Source organism: Sitophilus oryzae, unplaced genomic scaffold, assembly GCF_002938485.1.
Source record: "Sitophilus oryzae breed Bouriz unplaced genomic scaffold, Soryzae_2.0 scaffold_562_pilon_pilon, whole genome shotgun sequence".
In the NCBI taxonomy this organism is placed as follows: Eukaryota; Metazoa; Arthropoda; class Insecta; order Coleoptera; family Curculionidae; genus Sitophilus; species Sitophilus oryzae.
In genome coordinates this window covers 173,719-200,798 of record NW_022147154.1, presented here as the reverse complement: position 1 = coordinate 200,798, position 27,080 = coordinate 173,719, and the positions used below count along the sequence as shown (strand labels likewise).

Here is a 27,080-nt window from a genome sequence, read left to right as displayed (position 1 = left end):
CGTCGGAGAATGCCTGTACTGCCAACCGCTCCATAACATTCTCTGGCGTAGCAGGGTACGCAAGGCGAACGAGGCGGGCTACGTCGGCTTCAAACTCCTGCAGAGACTCATTTGACTTTTGAATGCGATTTTTTAGCTGGGAATGATAGACATGTTCCAAATGAGCTTGGCCGTACCTCATTTCTAAATGTCGTACCAATTGCTGATAATCTCCCTGTTCCGATGGTGACAGTGTCTGCAGGATATCAGTCGCATCTCCCCGCAGTGCGATAGTCAAAGCGGTAGCTTTTTCAGCGATTGTCCAGCCGTTTGCTCTCGCAGCGGCTTCAAATTGGCAAAAGTAGTTGGCCCAAGCGGTTTTTCCGTCAAACTGCGGAGGTTTCATAACTGATTTTGAGGTATACCTATTTTCGACTAGTTTCGGTCCCTCCGATGTTTCTTGACATTTTGGTGAATTTGACTTCGCTATTTCTTCTCTTAAAATTTCGATTTTTCTATTTACATCTTCCTCAATCTCTGTTATTTTGTCTTGTGTATCTGTTATCTTCTCTTCTAATTCCCTGGAATTTTCTGTTATCTTTTCTTCTAAATTAAGTATTTTATTATTAAAGCTGGCCTGTATGTCTTTAGAATTTTCTGCGATCTTATCTTCTAAAATATTAATTAAATCCTGGGAATTTTCCATAATTTTATCTTTCAAACTGTCTTCTAATTTTTGAGAATTCTCTGTAATTTTATCGTTCAAACTGTCTTCCAAGTTAATTATTTTACTATTCAAATTGTTCAAGTTGTCGTCTATTTTTTTAGAATTCTCTGTCATTTTACTATTCAAATTGTTCAAGTTGTCGTCTAATTTGTGTAGGCACGAGTCAAGGTCACCTTCCAACTCAAAGCAAAATGTGTCAGGATCCTCACCTTCCTCCACCAAAACGCCTCTCAGTCTAGCTTGCAAAATGCTTTTCTTTCCATCTGTTTCGCACTCTCTCTCTTCCAGTATGCATTTTAATTCCGACACTTTCAAGTCCTTCAACAATTTTTTCGAAGCCATTTTCAGTCTTATTTATTTTATTTTTTTAGTCTATCACACACGCCACACTTGACACCAATTGTTACGTTTTTCGTCGGTTCCGTGTGGATAGAAAGTCACAATTTATTTAAACACTATTTATTTAACACTAATTAACAAAAATAATAACGATAAAAGACTTATAGAACTATTTACAAACGATTTATAACTAAGAATTTATTTTGAATTTTAGCGCGTCAACGTATATTTATAACTGCCCTCTCTAGGCCACTGCCGCCGGCTTTTATACCGACAGGTAAAAGAAATCTAGAATAGTCCAAAGATCGTTAGGCGCATAGAGAAGGTTTCGAATGTTCTCGTATGTACTAGTCCATTCTAATGGGTCTCGATTCTTCTCGAACGAATGAATCATTGCGGTGTCTATGCGATGTTAAGGTCATCCGAGGGCGGGCCATATTGTGAGGTTAGGTCGAGTCCACACCGGCTCGCAGCAATAATTATAACTTCTAATCAAATTATAATATTCAATAAGAAAGTAAGTCTAAAGTGAGAATATTGTTATAAGGAAAAGTTATGTGAAAGAACTATGATTGACTCTAAAATACCATATAATATAATAATAATAGCTTCCGTATATAGCGTTCAACGCCTTGGGATTAGCAAGGTACAGTTTGCCATGCTAGAGCCGTTCGGTATACACGGAAGGTAATGTGGCTAGCACCGCCTATTATTACCTCAGGTTTGTGAATCCCAAGTACTCATTTAAGGCTGAGTCGACCTAGGTACCTAAACCGGGTGTAGGATTCGAACCCACACCTTGAGATTGGTAAACGAGAGTCTGTACCTCTATGCCACCGGGCACCATATAAACGAAAAAAAAAACATATAAAATACCATACGAACGAAAAAAAAACGGCATTAAAAACTGCTGAGAAATCACAAACGATGATAATTTTGGCGAGGTCAAACCCTAAACGTCATTACTTGACCCGTACTATTCTTCACCTTTTAATGGCACTTAATGCCAGTTGACCTTAAGAAGGTTGTAATTCATATCTATCTTCTTCTGAGTGTGCCGCCTATCCGTTCCGGATGATGACGATAAGCAAAACGATTCGAACTTTACTGGCTGCTGCTCAAGATAATCCTACTGTATGAAGGGAAAACCAAGTTCTTAGGTTGAGACCATGTCTCTTTTGGTTCCTCACTATGTGTCCCAGATATTCTAATTTCCGTTGTTTGATAATGTCTACTATTTCGTTCTCAACTCTTCATTTCCAAAACGGTATTGTTGGATACATGGTCTACCCAGCAGATTATCAGAAGTCGCCTGTATAGCCACATCTCAAAGGCTTCAAGTTTTTTTGTGGATGCTTCTGTCAATGTCCAGGACTCCCCCTCCTTTACCATACAGGAGCACAGATCAGACATAACACTTAAGTAGCCTCAGTTTTGTCTGTAAATTAAGATCCCTACTCTTGGACAATTTTCCCATTCTAACGAAAGTGGCCCTTGGTTTCTCTATGCTGCTATAGAAAGTAATAATGATAAACTGAGGATTTAACAGGATGAATAAGTTTAAGAATTAATATTGATGGCGAATTGATAAATCATCTCTGTTTTGTTGATGATGAGAATAACAGATAACATACAGGAGGCACAGAATATGGTGGATATACTGAATGATGCTTCGAAAAAAGTCGATTTGAAAATTAAAATATCAAAGACACAATACATGACAAACCTAGTACTGAGTGGAAATTTATACATTAATAAACTAACCTAACCATACCTTTAGAACAAGTGCATATATATAAATACTTAGGGCATGAGATCGGTATTAGAAGGATAATCAAACCCACGAAATTCTACGAATAATAGGTTTGTCGTGGGCGGCATTCGGTAAATTAAAGCATATACTGAGATCTGATCTTCTCATATGTTTAAAAAAGTTCCCATATGTGTAAAAAAAGATCTTTAACCAGTGTGTGTTACCTATCCTCACTTATGGAGCTGAAACACTTACTTTGACAAAAAAAAACATACATAGAATATAGGTCATGCAACGGAAAATGGAAAGGTCCATGTTGGGAGTTACACTTAGATATAAAATACTCAATCATACAATACGAAATTGAACAGGAGTAAGAGATGCGGTGATATCTGTCTTACATCTTAAATGGAATTGGGCAGGACATGTGGCTAGGATGACAAATGGACAGTGGAAAAAGAGACTTGTGGAATGGAGCCCAAGACTCCTAGTCGATGGACAGATGATATTAAGAGGGTGGCTGGAAACTGGATTCAAGTGGCACAAAACAGAAGGAAATGGCTAGAGTTAAGGGAGGCTTTTGTTCAGCAGTGCACGGTATAAGCTAAATGATGATGATGATGAGATTTAGGAAGAAATATTTTTTTGGAAATAGGTTTGTGTGGCTGGAAACGTTCTATCCTTTTATAATTCTTCTATAAGTAGTGGTATTTTTGACAACTTTTATGTCAGCTTTTAGTGAATGACGTCTGGAGACTGACCTAGCCAAAACTATCATCGATTATCGATATGATACAGTATAATTTCGGAATATTTATTAAAATATAGAAAAATTAAATTTACTCTTTCTCTAATTACTACCTAATCTCTAAATAGTCTAAATGAAGTAATTTGCCAGTTTTTCCTGAGCTTAGAAACTAACGGAAAAGGGAAAGTAAAATCAGTTTTATTAAAAAAAAAGAAAATACAAAAATTAAAGGATTAGCCAATCTCTAAATAAAGTAATTTACTTGTTTTGTCCAAACTTAGAGACTACTGAAAACGTGAAACAAGAAATAAAATCCGGAAATCAATTTTGTCTTTTATAACCCGCCAATAATCTCTATTAACCCCAAGTTTAGAAAGCAATAAAACAACCTCCATAAAGGCAAATAACTTCTGAAAAACTAAATTAAGCGCAGCTTAACAAACATATCTCTTAGATAAACTGAGAGTTAAACGTGTGGTAAAATAAAGAACGAACAGGGGAAGGACGACGCTCGGCTAACAACATGTTGATAAGTATTCGATGCGGAGGGAAATCCTATTGAAAATCCAGCGGCGTATCGTTGAGTATTAATTAAGTTTATATACAGTGTCTGTCAAGATAAATTAAAATCGAATTTAAAACATTGGCAGAAAAATGTTTGTGACATATTTAATTATGAAATAAGTGAGAAATATACACTCAGATGCAAAAAAACGCAACGGGACATTTTTTCGCCAAGTTTAAAGTTTTATATTCTTTTTACTTTTATCACTATTTTCATAATTTTTTGCAAACTGCATATAAATCTATCAACTTTATTTCACAATTATACAGGGTTAATTGAAGGGTTGTTTTTTTACCCCAAATTTAAAACACCCTGTGCAATAATTTCGTGAGTAACTTTTCCTAAAACATTATTTTTCGATCAGAACCATATCTCCTAGGCATTTTATTTTTTTGACTCATGCAACAATGATTAATTTTTAAGAGCGAAATGTGCTTGCCATCAACAATTTGCAATTTTTTCAGCTATTATTATTTTATGATATTATTTTTTAATATGACGAGGTGGGTTTGGCGACTATTCTCATAATGTCTAATATTTTACCTTTTCAAAATTTACATAGGATTTCCTATGTACCGTGTTCCGATGCACCACACGGTATATCCAACAAAAAATAATCTATTGAATTATACGGAAAAACAACTATCGAGAAAAAATGCATCTGGTTGATAAAGTGATTTTTAAATTCTCTATTTTGTTAAAGCATTACACAAGGCGTTTTAAAGTGGCCAAAATATAATTTTGCTTTCCCTCGTACAATAGACAGTTGGGAACATTATTTTTAATTTAAAAGAGTCTAAAAAGTCAAATAGTTTTGATACAAATTGCTTACACTACAACAAAATACCGATTTGGTCATCAAAACTGCGTGGTCTGGATTTTAACGTGTAAGACAGCGATGTGGACAGTTTAAATAAAAAATCAAATGTATTAAAAAGAGATAAAAGTTAGGTTGACATATTTATTCTATATGGGGTATTGCCGGATTTTGTATCAAAATTTCAAATGGTACAAGTAGGTGTTTACGAAAAGTGTTGCATCTAGGGTTGGAATTTGTGGCTATTTTTCACAATTAGATACTCATTTTACTACAGCTATAATAGATCATTAAACAACTGTCTAACAGAAATGAGCATTATTGAATAGCTTAGATATATTATCTTCGTTTATTGTTTTATTTCTCGTACGAACCGGCAACACTGTATGCCGCTTTTTATTTTGTATCTCTATCTGTTAACTGGTCATATATATTTACTTCTGTCGTATGCATGAAAATACAGCGCACGGAAATAAAGCGACCAGGGCTAATATATTAACTTTAAATTACATTGTAAAATGTCCGTTTTTCGTGCCAGTATAATAGTTATTAGTCAGTATAGTTAGAATGACTTCGTCTTATGTAATAATTGTCTCAAACATGGCTAAATACAGTACATTTTTAGAAGTCCCTGTATTTTGGAAAATTATCCCATAAATCTAAATTAGACCTTTGAAAATCTTATCCCTTCGTTACTCCGAACCCTAACGCACGTCTTAACAGAGATATAAAATTATTTTGTCCGCACGCCACTGTGATAAAAAGAATCGGGCTACGAGAGGGAGGCTACCCTAAATTATCCGCTCGTCACTCAGGCGGCAGCTGCCGCCCGAAAGCGTCCTTTTTACTCAAAGGCGTCCTGAGAATCAGGGGCATGCCCGGAGAAAACGCGCCAGTCAATTGGTCCAACAATATACACTTTCAAAATATTTTTATTGTTATGACTGTTATTTACATTATTTGAATTATTAAATATTGTCGAAATAGCTATAGTTCTATTATCGTTTCGACATAATATTACGATATTCTCAGTAAAAAGTACTAAGCGCGCTAGTAGTTTTCCTAGCAAGAATATGCGAGCTACGAGCTACCATAACTTGCTATCCTTATTATTATGGTATATTAATTCAACTTCATTCTTATGCTCCGAGTCTTTGAGTTATATTCAGCGATTTCAACAATAAGTGATGCAAATACGTCTTTTACATCTTTCTGGTGCAATTTATTTCTCTCTCTAGTTATTCACCACATAGGACACCGAGTATTGTGGCTAAACGATTAGATTTTTTCAAATTGTAAGTTTTGGGTTCGTTGGAGGACTATTAGAGCTACAATTTAAAAATAATTTTACAAGATACAGAGTGTCCCAAATAAGTAAAAAATATCATAGTTGTCTTTTTTTAAATGGAACACCCTATATATTATTCTATTTTTAAATTCTACGATTGAAACAAAGGTAAATTTGATTAAGGTTTATCACACTTAAACCTTACCGTAAAATTGCAGTAAAAAATTTAACGCTTCATTTCTTCAAGTTTTTAATACTAAATGAAGACTAAACGAGAAAAACGGACTACGTCCAAAAAAATGGAAATTGAGATAACACTGCCATCTTATGCCCATCAAGTGTCCGTTCCAAAATAGGAATAATGTAACACTGAAATAATTATCTAAGTCCACTAAAATCAGCGATTAAAATATTAATACTTTGAAAAAGCGATCTAAGTCCACATGAATTCACGGAAGACCGATCCAAGTCCATATTTCATGTTTTTAAACATATCAACGCATACACAACGAATAAAAATAGCTATACGAGTATATTCAGCACCACAACAACTTTATGCTGACCTAATTCGTTTGCCCAAACTCAAGTATGAGCAGTTACAATTTTTGAAAAAGTTCGTAGATGAATCTCTGCAAGACTACTACACAAATTTGCCTTGTGCGTCAAACAATGCTCATCTAAACGATGCAGATATGGTGAGTAATATCAATTAAAGTATATTGTTTTTATTTCTGCCTAAGAAAAGAAGTCAGATTATGTCTATTGTGTCACTAGTTTTAAATTCAAAGAAATTAAATTCTGGAAATGTTCTAGTGGAACCATAAGGGAACTGTCTAGTAGTGTAGTTTCATTTTATCAAAAACAAATCGCCATTCCTAAGTAAAAAATAATCTAATGCTAATAATATTAATAAAAAAATAATAATAAAAATAAGAAATAAATAAAAATATGTTAAGAAAATATAATTAATACAATATTAATAATAAAAATGAGAATAAAAACATATTTTTCTCTTTATTCCAGCAGGAGTAATCCTCGGAGTAACCACATACAGAATTATTCCATATTGACTTGGATCACTTTTCCATTGAACCAAGCCAATACGAGTTTTATTTTATCTAACAAAATTGCTACAAATTATTTTTCTTTGTTTTGTCTGTTAATCAGTTAATGTCTATACATATAACTATTGATAAAAACTTCTTACGATTCACTACATTTTATTATTTCTTTTCCTTTAGTCTTTAAAGTTTCAAAATCATTTATCTCAAAAGTAAGAAAATGTGACTTAGATCGTTTTTCCCCTGTAGTCTTCAAATATTTACTCAAGATTGTTTATTGATCAGATATTGTGTTGCACTAATAAAAAAATATACTACCTTATACAGAGTGTTCAAAAATTGGTATTAAATAGTTACTAGCTTTAAACGGCAATAACTTGTTTAATTTAAATAGAACACCCTATATGTTTTACGTGAATCAGATGCACATTTTAATTGTCTATCAAATTGTATTATACCATTTTTTACCTATCTCTTCATGTTTTCGTAGAAAATTCACTTTCTTATAATTTAGACCTCATTTATCGCTATACCCATGGAATATTGATATTTTAGATTTTTTAAAGCAACATATGTACAAAATGTACAGGTGGTAAAAATAATAATATTGTAAGACCATTTGTTTACAAAAAGAAAAATATTTAAATCTTTGTTAAGAGTATACCAATTAAATATACCATTGTTATTTCCGCCCAAAAATTAGTTAATTACGTACTTAATTGTTTTAATTAATAAAGTATTATTAATAAACTATCTAAATAAATGTGGATTTGACCCAAAAATCAATATAAAGTCTGTTGTTATAAATAAGCCTTCGTCAAAAAATGAAATAAAATTTATAAGGTGTTACTTTTTACCACACTGCCAAATACACATAAAAAAAACAGTTTTTTAGTATTTAGAGCAGTTATTATTAATCAACGTAAACAGTCAATTAATGTAGTTTAAATACTGGGTCATATTAATTGGTCTTCTTTAACCAAAATATTAAAACAGTTTTTTTTTAATTTTTTAATGAAGGAAGCAAACTATATGGACAATATTAGTATCTGTACTGTTTGAAAATTTGTTACATCTTTAAAAATAATCTAAAATGTTAATATTCCATGGGTATCGTGATAAATGAGGTCTAAATTATAAGAAAATGCATTTTCTACGAAAACTTGAAGAGATAGGTAAAAAATGGTATAATACAATTTGATAGACCATTAAATTATACATCTGATTCAAGTAAAATATACATGGTGTTCTATCTAAATTAAAGAAGTTATTGCCATTTAAAGCGAGTAATTATTTAATATAATTTTTTAGACACTCTGTATAATGTAGTATTTTTTTTATTATTGCAACACAATATCTGAGTGATAAATAATCTAAGTGTGATAAACCCTAATCAAATCTACCTTTATTTCAATCGTAGAATCCAAAAATAGAATAATATACATGGCGTTCCATTTAAAAAATTAGAACTATAATATTTTTTACTTATTTGGGATACTCTGTATCTTGTAAAAATATTTTTAAATTGTAGCTCTAATAGTCCTTCAACGAACCCAAAACTTACAATTTGTAAAAATCTAATCGTTTAGCTACAATACTCCGTGTCGTATGTGGTGAACAACCCTGTATACGTATGTAGCTGAATTATTTGACTTTTTAGTATCTCTTTCTAAATTAAAAACGAAAATTCCCATCTGTCAATTCTCATATGTCGAGGGAAAACAACATGAATACAAAATGTTGATATTTTGGTAAAAGTTTCAAACGCCCTGTGGAATATGTTAAGACAGCAAGGAATTTAAATATCATTTTATCTAGGTACATCCTTTGTCGATAGTTTGTCTTTTGGTTGATTTCAATAGCTTGATTTCTATTGGCTCCTGTACTAACATTTTTTCGAAATTTTTACATGAAAACCATGCCTTTGCTTTTGGTGATAGACGTAGGAGGTTTTGAAAATCAGGCCTTCTTGACATAAGATTTGCTTCATTTAATCTTCTTACAGTCCGTTCACTTACATTTATTTTATTTTATTTTATTTCTAGTCGAAACACAAACATTAAAACCCAAAACTAGTGTCCACAGCTTACATATCTAAATACCAATAACAATAATAATAACCAATTTTAAAATTATAATACTTTTTTTCTTAAAATTACTATTTTTTCTATATATATATATATATATATATATATATATATATATATATATATATATATATATATATATATATATATATATATATATATACACAAACTAAGTTAATATCAACACCAATATGTTTAAGATTTAAGCAAAAAGTATGAAATGAAAACACTACGAAATAATACAAGCAAAGGAATCGCGATAAGGAATACAATAATTATATATAAAAAGTAAAAAATTAAATTATAGATATTAAACCATAGAAAAAAGGAATTAACTTATAAATATAAATTTACTATTCAAGAGTATAATATCTGGATATGCTATACACTCACAAATTGTCGTTTTAATGTACATTTTAAGGCAAACAAATTATCAGAAAAAAAATCAAAATCCGTGCAGTAGGAATTGGCAAACTCCAGCATTCTGTTAACTGAGAATTGGCAGCACTATTTGTGTGAGAAAATGTCTTCTTGAAAAGGGAGGTAAATCTTAAATTTTTTGTTGGAACATTAAATGAAATCATAGACAAGAGATAAGGTGAATCGATTTGAAAATTTATTATTTTGTATAATACTGCTACATCAGTAATTATTCTACGATGTTCTAATGTTAATATATTAAATCGGTTGCACATAGATATATAAGAGTCGTTAATATTATTTTTATATCCCAAATATTTAATAAATCTTTTTTGTATCTGCTCTAGCCTATTTATATAAATATGGTACATTGGATTCCAAACTGAGGATGCAAAGTTCAACTGACTGTATACATACACATAATATAAAGAGAGCAAAGCTTTATTGCTGGTGAATTGTCTAGCCTGCCTGTTTATAAATCCCAGCATTCTAATTGCTTTAGAAACAATAGCCTCAATATGCTCGCCAAAAATCATTTTCTCATCAAAGAATACACCTAGATCTAGTGCTTCTTGTTTTCGAGGTAAATCAATGTCACCTAAGCTATAGTTATACACTATCTTATTGTGATTACGACTGGATGAGATCATGAAACATTTTTCCATATTTGAAAAAGATTTTTTCGAACAGTAATTCTTAAAATTGTCCAATTCAGACTGAAATAAAAGCGCATCATTGATGTTACGAATTTTCATAAAAATTCGTAAAAAGTCGTCCGCATATAACAAATAGTTGGAAAAATGAAAACAGCTATAATATCATTAATATAGATAATAATATCATTAACATAGATAATAAATAATAACGGACCTAGGTGACTTCCCTGTGGAACTCCCCATGTAGACTCATACGGGAATGATAAACTCTTAGCCACGGACTCCCGCCAATTTTCCTAACAAAATATTATGATCGACCTTGTCAAAAGCTTTACTGAAGTCAGTATAAACAGAGTCAAGCTGTACACGATCATCCATGCTACTCAATATAAATTGGGCATAGCTGATAAGGTTTGTGTCTGTAGATCTCCCAGAAAAAAAAAACCATGTTGCTCGGGATTTAAAAAATTTTTTACTAAGGAAAATAGATATTTATAGACAACTTTTTCAAAGATTTTAGCAAATATACAAAGTTTAGAAATACCTCTATTATTTTCTACGTTTTTTTTTGTCGCCCGATTTAAAGATTGGTATGACCACGGCATGCTTCCATTCAGCAGGAAAGATGCCTGTAGTAAGCTATTGATTAAACAGCTTGGTAAGAGGAGCACATAGACCTCTAGTGCAGTTTCTAACAAAAACTTCCGATAATTCGCTTTCATCTATATGCAGACAATTCAAACGCGCATACTCGAGTGTGACAGAAACCAAAGCCGAACTATACTTGTATTCATTTAAAACTTCCCAATATGGCGGACTTCAATATGGGAGGCTTAAAAAACGAAAATCTCTAGACTGGAATCGACTGTAGTTCCAATCGTTCAAATTGATAATCTGTGGTAAATCCAATTGAAATCTGACACTTGGCTGACATTGACGTTTACGGTTCCTTTTTCTAAATATTTTCATTATTTTTTGAGTTTTTATTCACAAATTCTACTTGATTTTGCTCTTTTATTTAACCTGCAGTCTGCAGTACTAATTATATAGTTATAAATAATCTTTTCACCGATCAATAACTGGGGAAGAGGCTGGAAGATATTCAAAATGTGTAAAACGCTTAAAAACGTGTTAGAAAACATTGACTCCACAAATTCGTGAAAATAAATTAGTCCAGATGTTTGTAAAAAGGTCTCTAATTATTTTGAGAAGTTTTCTCGTATCTGTAATTTTCAGGTTTATAATATGTATATGATAATAAATAGATTAAAACTTATATTTCAGGAAACAGCGCGGGTATTACAGATTCTTGTAAATCAATTTTAAAATATAAAGAAGGTTTAAAACAGGTTTAAAAGTTGAGTTAGTAGAGAAGACCTAAATGAGGTTATGTTGGTAATGGGACCAAAGATCAAATAACACTTGAAATATATAATATGTACAATAATTGTAAGTAGTTTTTATGAATCTGTTAGATATATATTGCATTGTTTCTGCAATACTATTTCTTGAAATATTATATATTTTTTTACTTTACAGGATACACAAAGAATAATAAAAAATACAGTTACTCACTAAAAGCACTTAAAGTTTGTAATAGATGTAGTTAGCATATCAAACACCAAACCAAACAAAAAATTATGTTTTATTTTACTGGTATGCCTCACATTTGAAAGGAAAGTCATTTCATAAATAAGCAGAAGGACATTGTATAGTACACTCTATATTAATAATTCTTTTTTATCCTATACTTGTTAGTTGACACATTACTTACTAGGTATAAAATTTAGTACTGATTCCAAACCTATAGTTGTGGTTGTGACATATTCTGATGTGTTTCTGGCAATTTAAAATAAGTTAATATTTAAACAAACATTTCTGGCTTTCCTGACGGGATTGTGAACACAAATTTAATAAAGGTATAATGTGAATAATGTTCTGATTATTAGAGTTTGCATGGATGTTTTTGTATGTTATTATTTTTAATAAAGTATATTTGATGAGTTTTCGAGTATTTCTTTTTCCCTCACAGGATTCCAAGTGTTCTAATCTTTATATATAAATTTTCATAAATTATATCTAAAAAATTTATTACCTTATAACTTTTTGCTAAAGACTTTGTAGTTGATACAGTTTAACAGTATATAAAAGAACTATTTAAATAAGATGTTTGAAAATATATAGCTGTTTTTGCACACATAAATTCAATTTGTGATTAACTGTACTGAAATAACAAATTAAGAAGAAAGGAGGTAATCTATAAACTATAACATGAAACGCATCACGCATCATCCTATTTCCATGTCTTCTATTAATTTCACTTATTAAACAACTATAATTATTCAATAATCTTGATAATTCTAGGAACTCTCAGATATCGTCAAAACATGAAAACAAAAATTCACTTCCTATAGTTCTTTCGTCCCTTTAACTGAAATATAAGAAACAGGGGAGTTAATATTCTGACTGAGAAAGTTTATAAAATACCTTTAAGTAAAATCTCTTCGGATCTGCTGTAAAATACCTTTATTCTTATTAAATAATTTCAATAATCTATGTTTTTATTTATGACAACCACCTAATAACCTAACTTTAACGTCAACTTGACAATCCTGAAAAATGTTATTGTTAACCAAAGACTAAATCAATTTCTGAATTCGCTAACGCCAACTTATTTTTCATTAAAAAAAATTACCAATTTTCGTAACTAGGTCGGCCATATTGAGGAACTTTTAAAAGAATTGTACTATATTTAAGTGAAGTTGAAATACACTCCGGAAAAAGATTACTAATGTTCTGATTATCACTTGCCCTCTGAGTCTTATATTTCATATCCATCGGAATGGTAGTGCTGCCGCTTTTAGCCGAAACAAAGTGCCAGAATTTTTTACAGTTGTTTGGAATCTCTCCTTCAATGTAATTTAAGTAATTATTATAATCCTCCAATATAAGTCTTTTAGACTACATGCACGTTCTTTAGGTGCAATTACTTATAAATTTGAAAAGCTGACAAACGGCGGTTTCTTAGCAATAAATTGACAATAAGTCTCTCTCTATATTTTGATCTCGATCATCTTCAGTTAAAGTAACTATAAAAATTCATATACAAGGCTATAGCGGATACAACTTGTGAACTTTAAACGTGGTTAAGACTTAAAACTATCTCTACTAGAGTAACTGCCCAACAACCAGCAGGCAATAACAATATGATTTTTCAATAACAGTGACAATCAAGAATCATAAACACTATTTCATAGGTTTGTTGACTGGAACCAAAGAATCTGGAACCAAAAACAAAGGCATGTTTTTAGTGTAGGAATTACGAAAAAATGTAGTGTTTTCTCGTGAATATCTCCAAAGAAAATAAAGCTATTGAGAAAATAAACTACCGAGAAAAGATGCATCTCGCTGATAAAATGATTTGCAAATTCCTTGCTTCGTTAACATATTCCACAGGGTGTTCCAAAGTTTCACCAAAATGACAACATTTTGTGTTCCCTCGTACAAGTCACAGATGAAAACTTTCATTTTTAACTTAGAAAGAAATACTAAAAAATCAAATAATTTAGCTACAAATTGCTTAAAAGTTCATCAAAATTGGTCCAGTAGAATACTATAAGCGATACCGCGTAAAACAAGCGATTTCTGTTATACCTGTCAAACTGTTTTTATTTAGAATATCGCAGATTAACTTGTCTAATTATACATTTACGATATTCAGTTAAATCAAATAAAAACATAATCATTCCAATGATCTCCCGGTAACAAACGAGACCTCTGAGCATTTATCGGTAAATTTCATCAACGCCGGGAGAAAAAAAAATAGAAAAAAATTCCCGACGGTGTAGGTAGCAGGTATCGGCCTAACCAAGAGTAAACGTCATTAGCTATGCGCCGGTGATGGCGATCAGATTAGATAAAACGTCGTCTTTATACGCTGCTTATATTATGCTCTCGACTAAAAAGATGTCAAATGCGACGAAGAGGAGTTAGTTCATTCATGGGAGGCTACGAAAGCTGCCTCCGCAGCACCGTAGACAAGTGAACATCGACAGGGTCGAGAACAGAACAGCGTGGTTGGTCTGTTTGAGAATGTCATATTTGAAGAAATGTCATCGACGAACTGACAATGTGGATCGACAAACTGATTAAGAATAAATAAATATGTTGTTGAAATATCATTTTTTAATAGTTTACATTAAAGCATTTTTGGTTGTTTCTTACTGGTTCTAAAATTAATCAAATATAAACGACAACTTTGTCTATGAATTCTTGGAAGTTTTAAATATATGTAACTCAATACAAGTAATCAACGAATTGTCGAGTTGTAATACACGATGAGAAACTACAACATAGATATTGGCCACATATGGACAGAAATTGTTTCAGGATTGGCAAGGTGCAAGATGCAAGGCTTAGTATCAGAGAGCAAATTAAAGAGCGTTGCCTGAAGATTTAATTATTTAATGATTTTCTCTGGCATAAAAATACTTCTAATCTTGGGCGAAGTTCTGTTAAAGCTTCATTCAGAACCTCGCAATTAGTGGTATATATTAGTGGTATCAATTACAGTTTATACTTTTTAGTTTACGATCATTCACAATATGTAAAAATCACAATTAAAATTAATAGAATATCCTAGCTCCAGCTTGGCGTAGTCAGTTGTATCCATAGAGAAATCCTAATATTTAGCTTATAAACCAATAATTTTTTTGATTTCTAACCACAATTTCCTTTGACGGATGATAATCAAAGGCCAAAATGACATTCCTGGCAAATTTTGAAGTAGAATTAGTGAAAAAGTTTAAGGTTTGTTAACTTTTCCACTAACTGCATATTACTACCACTAATTTTGGCGTTGTGAATGCTTACATTGATTGATATTAGAGGAACAAACTTCTACGCTAATTGAAACCACTAATTTATTCCACTAATTTGGAGGTTCTGAATGAAGCTTAAGTTTGCTTAATTGTGAAGCAAAATAAAATGACCGGAATTAAATGACTTTATCAACAAGTTCATAAATTAGGACCAAGTCCTGTGCTTTCTTCAATGGTTCCCTAAGAACAGTTGATGAAGACCAGGCAATAAAATTAAATATATAAAAATCAAAAACTTTATTTCTTAAGATGAAAATAAACTTCAGCAATTTGTAAATCCTAGCTCAATTTTACATTATCATAACAGTCACGACAAGAAAAATATCCAAGTAGTCGACTGTTTTATGAAACAAACAAAGGTGAAAAATAATACTAAGCCTAAAGAATAATCTAAAAATAAAAAACCTAAAGATATATTGTTCGATCTACAAGCATCAAAGCATCAATATTTTAAAATGTATCTTAAATTTCTCCCACCTCTATATAGCCAACATAGATAGTACTATACGGTATACAGCGTGTCAAAAAAATAGTGTATCTAACCCCGGTGGGTGATTCTACAGATAAAAATAAATTATTTTTCGGGAAGTAAATGTATTACATCCCGAGGAAGTTACAGCCATTGAGAAGGTAAATAAAAATATCTTTTGCGTATTTTTAAGAACATTGGTAAACCATTTTTCTTGAAATTTGTTACTCTTACACACATTTTAATGCCAAAGCGATAGTGTAAAATTCCGTTAACAGCCCTGAAAGGGTACTTTCTATTAGGGTAGAGAGTACTACTTTTGGTACTTCTTTTATCCTTATAGATACAGTAATTTCAACAAATGACGTAAAAAAATTTGACTTTTTTACGTAAAAAAGCTGCTCTTTGTTTAGTTCTAAACGGTAAACGGTTTTTAAGATCGTTTAAAGTTTAAAGATTACAATGCATTGATTTTAGTATTAGCCAAATCATGAAGTTAATTTATTTACAATTTTACATTTTACCATTTCTCTAATACTAAAATTGCATCGTAACATTTAAACGCAAATATCTTGATTTTTGTATTAGTTTTATTTGCTGAATCACCCATCGAAGTTATATAAACTATTTTAGTTAGATACATGCCTTTTTCTGGTATACATATTCTACTTGAACGACTATTAAGACAAAATCAATATTGTCGAGCTCTCTAAACATTTGAACGTTAATGAATGTTAGAGACCCGCAGCATCGCCTGCATTCCTCGCGTTTCGAGATCACAACAGCCATGACACACCATGCCCTCAGTTGCTGAAAACAGTTTTAGCACAACGAAAGTAGCGTTATTTTGATACTATGTATTAACGTTGATTCTGATCAATTTTCTTAAAGATATAAATTATATGAGGTGCTCAAAATGTTTGAGGAATATATTTATGTTAATTAAAAGTAATAGTAATAAAATTTGTACTTAGTATGTATTAATTAGTTTATAAAATGATGAAGATTAATAATTATAATATACAAAAAATATTCAACTAATAAGTGTTAGGTTAACTAAATATTCGAATATTCACTTTTTATATATTATATCGGTCTAGAACGTCTTGCGACGTTGTCCGATGCCTAACTTCCACGTCCTTCGATCGCTCCATTGCCTCTCGCTTAGGTTTCTGGCACTTATTGCTCATGTTATACCGTGTTATACCCCCCCTCCTTCCAAGTCTTCTTGGGTCTTCCACGTTTTCGATGTCGGTTGCCCAAGATCCCTCTATTCCTATCCGCTGTCGGATTTCTTCACCATCACTGCTTACCAAGGTCTTTGCTACATATATTTTAAATAATGCGGGACACTCAGCATCCTTGTCGTAGACCCTTATTGACGAAGAATTTTTCAGATGATTTGTTGACTATTTTGATTTGTGATGTCGATTCTTCGTACAAGTTTTTCAGAGCTTTAATTAAGGTGTGGTTAATATTGATGTCCTGTAGTATCTTCAATAGCCTAAGGGGGGGGGGTAATCACTGCAACCTTAAAGATCTATTGTGTCCCCATTTCTTGATTTATATTTCTATAACTCATATATGGGGATCTTCCTGTTGTAGGGGTGACAGGGTATTTCCCATCCTCCTCTGACAACAAATGATCATCCTCTGAGGAGTGGACGTACCTTACCTCCTAACGAGGGTATATACCTTTCCACAGTTGGAGTATAGCTCTCCGTGCCCTTCACAGTCGGGGAGCTTATATCCAGCTGAGGTACCCGTCAGGTGGAGGCTATCTGTCTCCATTTTCACCATTTCTTTAACTTGGTCTCTCCTTAAACATGATACCGAATCTATAACCCTCTTTGACCTGGTCCCGCCATCATAGGATTTAGGTTTTTGGTGTGATTGTGATTTCCCCTTGTCCCAGACGGTTAAGCTAAGACCCCCACACCATCTGCCCGTGATACATGTCCATAGACAGAGGGTGTCCCGTGTGACGGACAAGTTAGCCCCATCCGTCATCTTATACGTCTTGGTGCAATTCCCTGGCCACGACACTACAGCCAGGGACAAGATAATGAGATGCTGCTTAGACCCAGCTAAAGTGCAAGAGGGGATTCCCCTTAGCACCTGACCAGGAGCTTCCCCGCCAACGATAAGATGTCACATCTCCTGGTCTCCTAGAGGAAGGAATATAGAGTTACTGAAATGCTCAAAACATACCGAAAATAGATAGAAAGTATACAGTGTGTCTAAGCTTCAGCAAGTTAACAATGTAAAAACATGTCAAATATGTCAAAGTATTATGAAGTATCAAGAAGTGTGATCATGGTAAGTACAGTATGATCGAACAAAAACGATGGCTATGAAATGGAGACTGTTATTTATATGTAAATTTATATGGGAAATGTCATCGATTGTCATTTTCCAGCCAACTGTTTTTTTTTTCGATCATACGGTAGATTAGCGTTATTAATTGAAGATGCAGTGCGAAAACTGTATTTTCTTCCCACCGACTCGACTAAGCGAACAATCGTCGTTGTGCGCCTTGTTTTCCACTTGCATCTCGATCTTCTACTGTTTTATTACGTAGATGACACCGCCAACTCGATTACTTGGGCTACACGGAGCTTTTACCAACGAGTTCTTATCAATAGAGCTCACGCTTTTCTTACTTTCCTATAGAACAAAAATATGTTAAGTATTTAAGCAAACTCAATAGAGTTTAATTATTACTTAAAACAGCTTCTACGCTATTAAATTAATTCGAATTTCATTAAATAAAGCGAAGCAATTTTTCATTCAAATATATTGATCTCCAACTTTTTGGTCTCGTTCATAAGGCAAAAAGAGAGGTTAAGCAGTGAGTTCAACAGAACTGTAATCGGGGTTTACATAGGAAAGCTAATACTAATCATACAGTATGAGAACATGAATTATTCATCGCTCATACGTTAAAGTTTTTTTTTCTATAAAAACCTTCTTTCAACATTTATATTATCCGTTCGATATTGAAGCAGGTAAGGCTGAAAAATATGTTATTTAAAAAATGTTGAATAATGACAAATTTTAGCGACAGATGTCCATTTTGGGCTCCTTGTCAGCAGACGATAATATAACTTATGTTATATTAAATTATAAATACTTAGCAAAATAAAACACTAATTCACCACATTACACCAAAACACGATCCAGAGAAAGATCTGCGAAACCAAATTAACAGAGCAACAGTCATGTCAAGGCGTCTGAGGCAAATAGTGTGGACGAATCCCTTCATGCAATTAAGGCAAAATTAAAATTTACGCATTATCCCAAGACCTGCGTCAGACCAACAACGACATAGGGCAGGGAAATCCGAAAGGAAACAAATAAAACCAAAAGCATGTTAAGGGTTGCTGAAATGAAGAACCTAAGATCCATAATGGGGAAGACTAGAACAGACAGAATTAGAAATACAAATATCAGACAATAATGTGGAATACAGGACGTAGTGAGATGGGGTAGGCAAAGAAAAAGACAATGGTTCGCACACGTAAAACGCATGGAAGAAAACAGGCTACAACGCATAGCTCTTGAAGGGAAACCCATGGGTAAGAGACAGCCGGAAAGACCTCTAAAAACATAGAAAGACAGTTGGCAGTCCATCTTCCAAGAACTCGTACCAAGGCAACCTTAAAACTAACAGATCGACTAGATCTCAAATAAGTACAAGAAGAAGAAAAATATACAGGGTGTTTCAAAACAAATGCGAAAAACTTTAGGGGGTGATTCCTTGTTCAAAATAAAGGGTAGTTTGTTTTATAAACGTTGGGTCAAAAGTCAACCATTAGGGAGATATCGCGGTACAAAAATGGCGGAAAAATAATGTTTTTATTTTTTATCTTGAAAACGAAAGACGATAGACTAATGAAATTTTATGGAAGCATTACTGTTATGAAAACATACTTTCTGGTAATTTTCTCACTTTTTTAAAATGAGTGGAAGGTGTTGAAATAAACTACCCCTATCATTCTTGTTAACGAAATTAAAAAAAAAGCTTATCAAACACATGCAAAAAAATTAATTTGGATAGTTTAGTTTGTTTAGAAACTTTTTTATCTCTTGTGTTTTTTTGATAAAACTCACCGATTTGAAATTAAAAAATAAAATGTAAAGCATTACATGTCAGGACAAAAAACATTTTTAGATAAAGAATCTTGTGGGCTGCTTTAATTTTTTAGGAAAAAATCTAGTCGGCCGCTGTCACTTTTTAGATGTTTCTAATATTATTTTATTGACATTACTCTACTGCAATACGTTATTATCTAGATTCTTATTATTATCGTTATTATCACTAGATTCTTTATCTAAAAATGTTTTTGATCCTGACATGTAATGCTTTACATGTTATTTTTTAATTTCAAATCGGCGAGTTTTATCAAAGAAACACAAGAGATAAAAAAGTTTCTAAATAAACCAAGCTATCCAAATCAATTTGTTTGCATGTGTTTGATAAGATTTTTCTTTAAATTTCGTTAACAAGAATGATAAGGGTAGTTTATTTCAACATATTCCACTCATTTTAAAAAAGTGAAAAATTTACTAGAAAGTGTGTTTTCGTAACAGTAATGCTCTCATAAAATTTCATTAGACTATCTCTTTTCGTTTTCAAGATAAAAAATGAAAACATTATTTTTCCGCCATCTTTGTACCGCGATATCTCCCTAATGGTTCACTTGACCCAACGTTTATGAAGCAAACTACCCTTTATTTTGAACAAGGAATCGCCCCCTGAAGTTTTTCGCATTTGTTTTGACCCTTGTACATGAAACACCCTGTATATGAGACCCTTGTAAAAAAGCAGTCTACGGTTACAAAAAATAACTATTTTATTGTGTAGATTTTCTTACAGTGCAAGTGGCGAAATAACCAGATTTTTGGCAAAATAAAACATTAAATCACACAGTGATTATTGTTTTTTTTGCTGTTGTAACGCCAAATGTTCCAGCCCCCAACTGTAAAGAAAGAATTTTTTTTGAGTAATATTGATATAAATAGATATATATCATATAAACTCATATAAATACAATGAGATATAAACTATCATATAAATACAAATGAGACAACAAAACATCCATCGGCATACTTTCGCAAGAAGCTTAATTCCAGTATTTTGAATAGGTAAATATAATTCCAAACGAGGTTAATTAGATACAGTGGCGACTTAACCATACATGAGGTCAAATGCCCCCCCCCCCAAAAAATATCAGGAAAAAATTAGAAAAACTTATTTAAATTATACTTTTTGTAAATCACTTTTTTTATCCTAAAATATTCAAAACTACTCTCAATTTATCCAATTTTCGCTTGAAAACAATTTATTTTACCCATTTTCTCTACTGCCGGTCAAAATTTCATTTTGTCCTTGTTCCCACTATGTTTTACACGTATAAACTCCAAATGCCGCGGCTCGTGACGCCAACAAGGTAAGGTATACTACGTATAGAAAATATACTGGGTTAAGGTGCGATAGATATAGTTTATATTGGCCATTGACCGCATCATGCAACCGTAGGCAACTTTATATACACTTGTATTTGGTAGTTTACTGACAGACGAATAAAAAGTAGCGGTTTTTGTCTTTCTCTAGAAACCAGCGTGTTATTATTGTAATTTTTAATATTGTTTATTAGTTGAGAATCAATATAGTTGATTAAGAAATATCGAGTCATTATTTCTATATAAATATATTACAGGATTTCAGTCATATCGCTGGAAAAAATTCGGCGTTTGGGCAGTTTCGATGTTTATAAAATGACTGGATTTTTAGTGAAATGGCACTACACCACCTGTTTAAAAATGTAAGGGTAGGTTTCATTTTAACATAATTTGTATTTATTTTTAGATTTATTTTCCTTTAACGAAACGTTCAAGTACCTTGTAAGAAACCAATTAAATTTGGTCGCCTCTTAAAAAAAATCGACGCAATATTTTTAGATATTGACCTCCCAACAATAATAACTACGGGCCGCCACTGATTAGATAGCATCCAACCTGGTCCATACGTATAGATATTAATATTCGATAGATTTTCTGGATCACCATAATATTTAGATTTTTTATGTATTGCAGATTCTTAGATTATTACAGATTTCCTTGTAAAAATCCCTTCAGGTCAAAATTACAAAAGCTTTTAAGCGACTCTCATATTATGTTCATAAAGTTAAAGTGGTACAATAACACATTAATAACAGGTAATTACTAGTCGCTAAAGAAAAACAGATACATATAACAACCGTTTAATAAAGTATTATTGAATTAAAGTTTATTTGTTTAGTATACCTCGTTTTGAAAAAGCAATTGGAATTTAAATTACGCATGTGAGACGCCAATAATAAACACGTATCGAGGTTACATTAGAAATGATAACTATTTAACCGTATGTAAATTATTTATGCTAGGGTAGCGTTACTAAATGTTTTATTATTTTCAATGCAAAAATAATTAGAAATTCCGCGAGCGGCCGAGGCAGGCAGCAAATTGGCATTAAATAGCGTTTTCAATCGCGGAAACGTCATTGGCTAACCCGCTATACGCCCGATACCTCAGACCATATTCTCTCTATCAGTTGTCCTTCCTGGATGGGGACCTACTATACAGATAGCGAGGCCGTCGTTTAATTCTATTACACGATCAAGTAGCAAAATAAATTAAAGCAATTTCAATTTTTGCAAAAAATGAAATATTTTAACCAAGAAGGTCCGTTCTATGTATATGTTAGTAAAACCCTAATATACGACATGGCAATAGATATGTACCAAATTGATGTAGAACGAAGAATGTGTTTAATCACTGCGACCTTACAGATCTATTGTGTCCCCCCTTCTTGAGTTATAACTCATCATACAGGGCTTTAACAAAAGCCAGTATCTGGGACAGTTTTATAGAGGGTAATTCTCCATCTCCAATATCAGTTGTACCTAAGTTTGTGGCACAAGAGTGGCACTCACCAAGGCTTGGTTTTCTTTGCCTAATTTGTTCAGCTTCTCCACGTATTCTTTGAACAACTTTCAATTGCTTGATATTGGGTTGATCGCTTTTAACGCTGCTTGACTATCAGATAATAGAAACATCGATAAGGGAATTTATAAATTATATTTACGCGTAGAAAGATCAATATTGGGACTATCTCTGAGAGACCTCTAAAGTAGATATCTCTACCGAATATCGAAGTACGAGACAGGACAAAAGTCACGGATGACGAAGAGAAAATAACTACTTTAAAATGGAATTGGGCAGGGCACATTGCAAGGCTAAACAATGACCGATGGAGGAAAAAATAATAGGAGATCAAGACTTAATGCATTCAGGAGCAGAGACCGTCCTCCAACCAGATGCATGACGACTTAAGGCATTAACAATAACTAATATTAACCTATATTTAGTAATCAATCATTAACACTAAATAATATTACTCTTCATTTTTAACCGAACAATTATTAATATTCAATAATATTTTCCCCGGTAATATCTAAAGCAACTTAAATAGCCCTTCTTACAAAATCTAATAGAAATAATCGTGAAAAAGAAATGTTATTAAAAGTTTTTAATTTTCCAGGATTCGAACCCATCTCAGATTCCATTTGTCCAAACTGCAAGCGCTCGCTTTGCACCAAACGATCACCACCACTTTTCAAATATACAGCACAGTCGTCAGCACCTAACGTCATTTCGTTTTCGTTACAGTTTTTAAACGTCAATCAATGTTTTTACCACTTTTCTTGTGCTACAATTTCTTCATATTTTCTCACTTAAACCTTCCTTGGATTCTACAGATATTTACCTTTATTTAGTAATCAATCATTAACAATAAATAATATTAATCTTTCAGTTTTAACCGCACAATTATTAACATTAAATAATATTTGCTCCGGTAATATCTAAATAAAATAAGCCTCCTTACACGATGTAACAGAAATTATTTTGAAGAGGAAATGTTATATTCAAATATATTATAAAAAAGTATTAGATTTTCCAGGATTCGAATGGGTCCAAATTTCATTTTTCGGCTATAACTGCTCGCTTTAGTGCTCGATTTTTATGTATCCCTTATCCGACGATACGATATTAACTTTATTGGGTGAATTTAAAGACTTCGATTGGTTAGAAAATTACGGAGTTTTTAAATTTATTCATCGGTTTTAAATCTATCATCGGTTCATCGTATACATATACGATTTTCTTGTGATTGGTGTTATTTTATAATTGAATTTCCATAACGATTTCGCTGTTTTACTTATAGTCCGCTTATAGTCTAGGAGCTAGCAACGTTTTCGAGAGGGAATTTTAATAAAACTGGTTCAATGTGGTTCTTTATATACCTTTTCCTATGCTCTCCTGCGCAGAGTGCGGGCCGTCTGCTTTGCGCTCACTACTGCGCATCATATCTGTATTGAACATCTATTCACTACTGTGCATCACAAATTCGCCCTGTATTTCAGGAACTAAGGAGGCTAGGACAAACATATGTGTAGTATATTTAGTTGAGTAAAAAAGTAGCAAAGTAATGTGGAAATCGCATCATTGTATCTCTACTCATAAATGAGAAATCCCATAAAACACACGAAAATGTACAGATGTGATGCGCAGTAGTGAACCGCAGTAGTCTACCGACAGCCAGACGGCCCGCACTTTGGTCAGGAGAGCATAGGAAAAGATATGTTAACGTCCGTTATCGTACGATCTTTTTCCGTTGACGACGGTCTGGAGTAAAAATTTTACAGATAAAAAGTGGAGCGAAAACGCTATGACCAATCAGAGCGCCGCCGTCGGACCATCGTATCAACGGATAACCGACGCATGAAAATAAAGCTTTACATTTTTTACTAAACCAAACCAAACCACCCCAACTTTTCAAATGTATCACTTCGTTATAGTTGTTAAACGTCAAATTTATTTTCTATTTTTTTATTATTTTCTTCATATTTTCTCACCACTCACCTTCCTTGGAGTTCTACCCATACGATATTTCAAAACCAAGATTAGACAAATAGTTCCGCCGTTCGCGAATTTTCAGGTAACTAAGAAACGTAATTTCATTTTTATATAAATATATAGATGATTTGTCATAATATCGTAATTTTTTGTTTTTGTCTGTTTATATTGAAACTGCAACTTCTTCCTTCTAAGTTGTTGTTGACTGATGTAGCTGGTTCTAATATATTTGATCACCGGCCGATACACTCATATCGTAGGCAGCATTATCTTATTCTAATGCCATATGCAATCACTAACAATATACCTACTTGGTTATGGAGATTTACTTCGCGAAACGTGCCCCCTCCCGTTCGTCTCACCCCCGCCCAAGCACCCATCACCATCGTCGCCGCTTTTAACCAACTTGGCGTTCGGCCGACCGATGGCACTGGCGTATTTCAAGGCAACAAACATGGCGAACGGACTAAAGTTGTTTCCTCGTGGCAAGTTCAACTTCCGAATTAGATCTCGATCCAATTAAAGGACTTACGTTACGGTATACGTGGGCTGGTTAGCGTTAGAACAAGGAATCCTCGTTTGTAATTAAACATTAGCACAACAATTACATATAGTGTGTCTATAACTGTATCACCGATACACACTATACTATATATAGAACGATATAATATGTGAAATATTACTGCTTTGATTATGTGCATTTGTAGATGGTCTTCTTGTAACTCTGGTCTACGGATGGCTAATAAATGATCTCACGGGATCTAGGCTAATAAATGATCTCGTCGGCATCGACCTCCTCGTTGCCAACCTTAGCGTTCAGATCTCCCATAAAGATGTTTATGTCATCGCTCTTTATGTGCTTTCTCGCCTTATCAGTGTCAGAGTAGAATTCCTCCAGTTCCTAGTCCAGACTTCCTGCTGTGGGTGCGTACAACTGAATGATGTTTACTTCAAATGGTTGCTCCCTTAATTTGATCAATATTACCCGATCGCTAACTGGTAGAAATGTTTTCACACACTTCATGATTTCATCTGAGACAAGGATACCTCTAACTCCGTGCTGTGCTATGTCTTTCCCAGAGTAGAAAAATTGGTTCTTTCTCTCTGTGGTAATGGATCCCTCTCCTGGCCATCTCACATCACTCATTACCAGAATATCCCATTTCATTCTCCGCATTTCGTATTCCGCGTTTGCCAGTTTGCCCGCTCTGTGTAAAGTCTTTACGTTCCAAGTTTCTATTTTGATTTTCCTCCCTGTGATTCTTAGCACCCCTTGACCACTTAAGGTTGTGGAGGGACTGGGCCGTGTTTTCGGTACTATCTGCCATAATGATTTGCTTGGAAAATTAGTGCGAAGGTTTCCCACTTGCCTTTCGCATCCTACGCCGTTGACCTTTCTGGTTCAACCTCCTTTGTGGTTTTGGTATTCACGGGGAATAGGGTGCCCCTTTTTAAGCCGCTCCTAACCTGGAGTGCAGACGCTGTTCGCCATATCTGGCTATCCTCACTTAGTTTGGCCTGCAGGTGGATGCACTTACCGGGGTGTGGCACGTGGAGCCAAAAGTGAGAATTGGGTGCCCTGTGAGGACCAGCCCTGTCCAACCACCCCCCGTAGGGTGCCACCGTCTTCGATAAAAGGTACTTCATTTCGATGTCATTAGTAAATATAGCAATAGCAAACATTAGACCAATGTTTACAAGATCAAATTTGATTTTCAAAATATAATTCATTTACGGCGTAGAAAGCCTTATCTAGTAAATAAGAGTTCAATTTCTTTGCGAAATGAAAAAAAATGATGTTATGGATTTGATTTCAAATGGCAGGTGATTGTGCATTTTTTTCGAGTTGTATAATATTGAACTTTTAACTAACTCTGAGCGTGGGGTAGGTAGATAAAGATCTTGCTCCGCGTTCCTGAGTGGATAAGTGTGAGATGGCCTTTCTTGAGAAGTTGATACATGTTTACGTATTAGGCAAACGGATTCAAATATAAATAAGGAAGGAAGAGTCAATATTTTTAATTTTTTAAAAAAGTCCCGGCAATGAGTTCTGTTGTTTAGTCCCAGTAAATATCGAACAGCTCTCTTCTGGAGCCTGAAAATGCGGTCAAATTGAGTCGCACAACACGTACTCCAGAATGGAAGGGCATACCTGAGGTGCGACTCAAAAAGTGCATAATAAACAGTTCTAGCCACTGACAAGTTAATCTCCTTAGAAACAGACCTTAATGCAAAACAGGCAGAGCTCAATTTTTTCGACAAAGCTTCGATATATATGTCCCATTTCAGAGAATTGTCCACAACAAGCCCCAAGAACTTTACAGATTTGA

The 27,080-nt window shown here is 33.3% G+C and overlaps 1 long non-coding RNA gene across 1 annotated transcript; it reads left to right on the top strand.

Moving 5' to 3' along the window:
- Positions 1-6,797: 6,797 nt before the first annotated feature.
- LOC115887371 lies at positions 6,798-7,425 on the top strand. Its single transcript, XR_004051068.1, has 2 exons — positions 6,798-6,911; positions 7,240-7,425. It is a non-coding gene; the product is annotated as an uncharacterized LOC115887371 (long non-coding RNA).
- Positions 7,426-27,080: the final 19,655 nt, after the last annotated feature.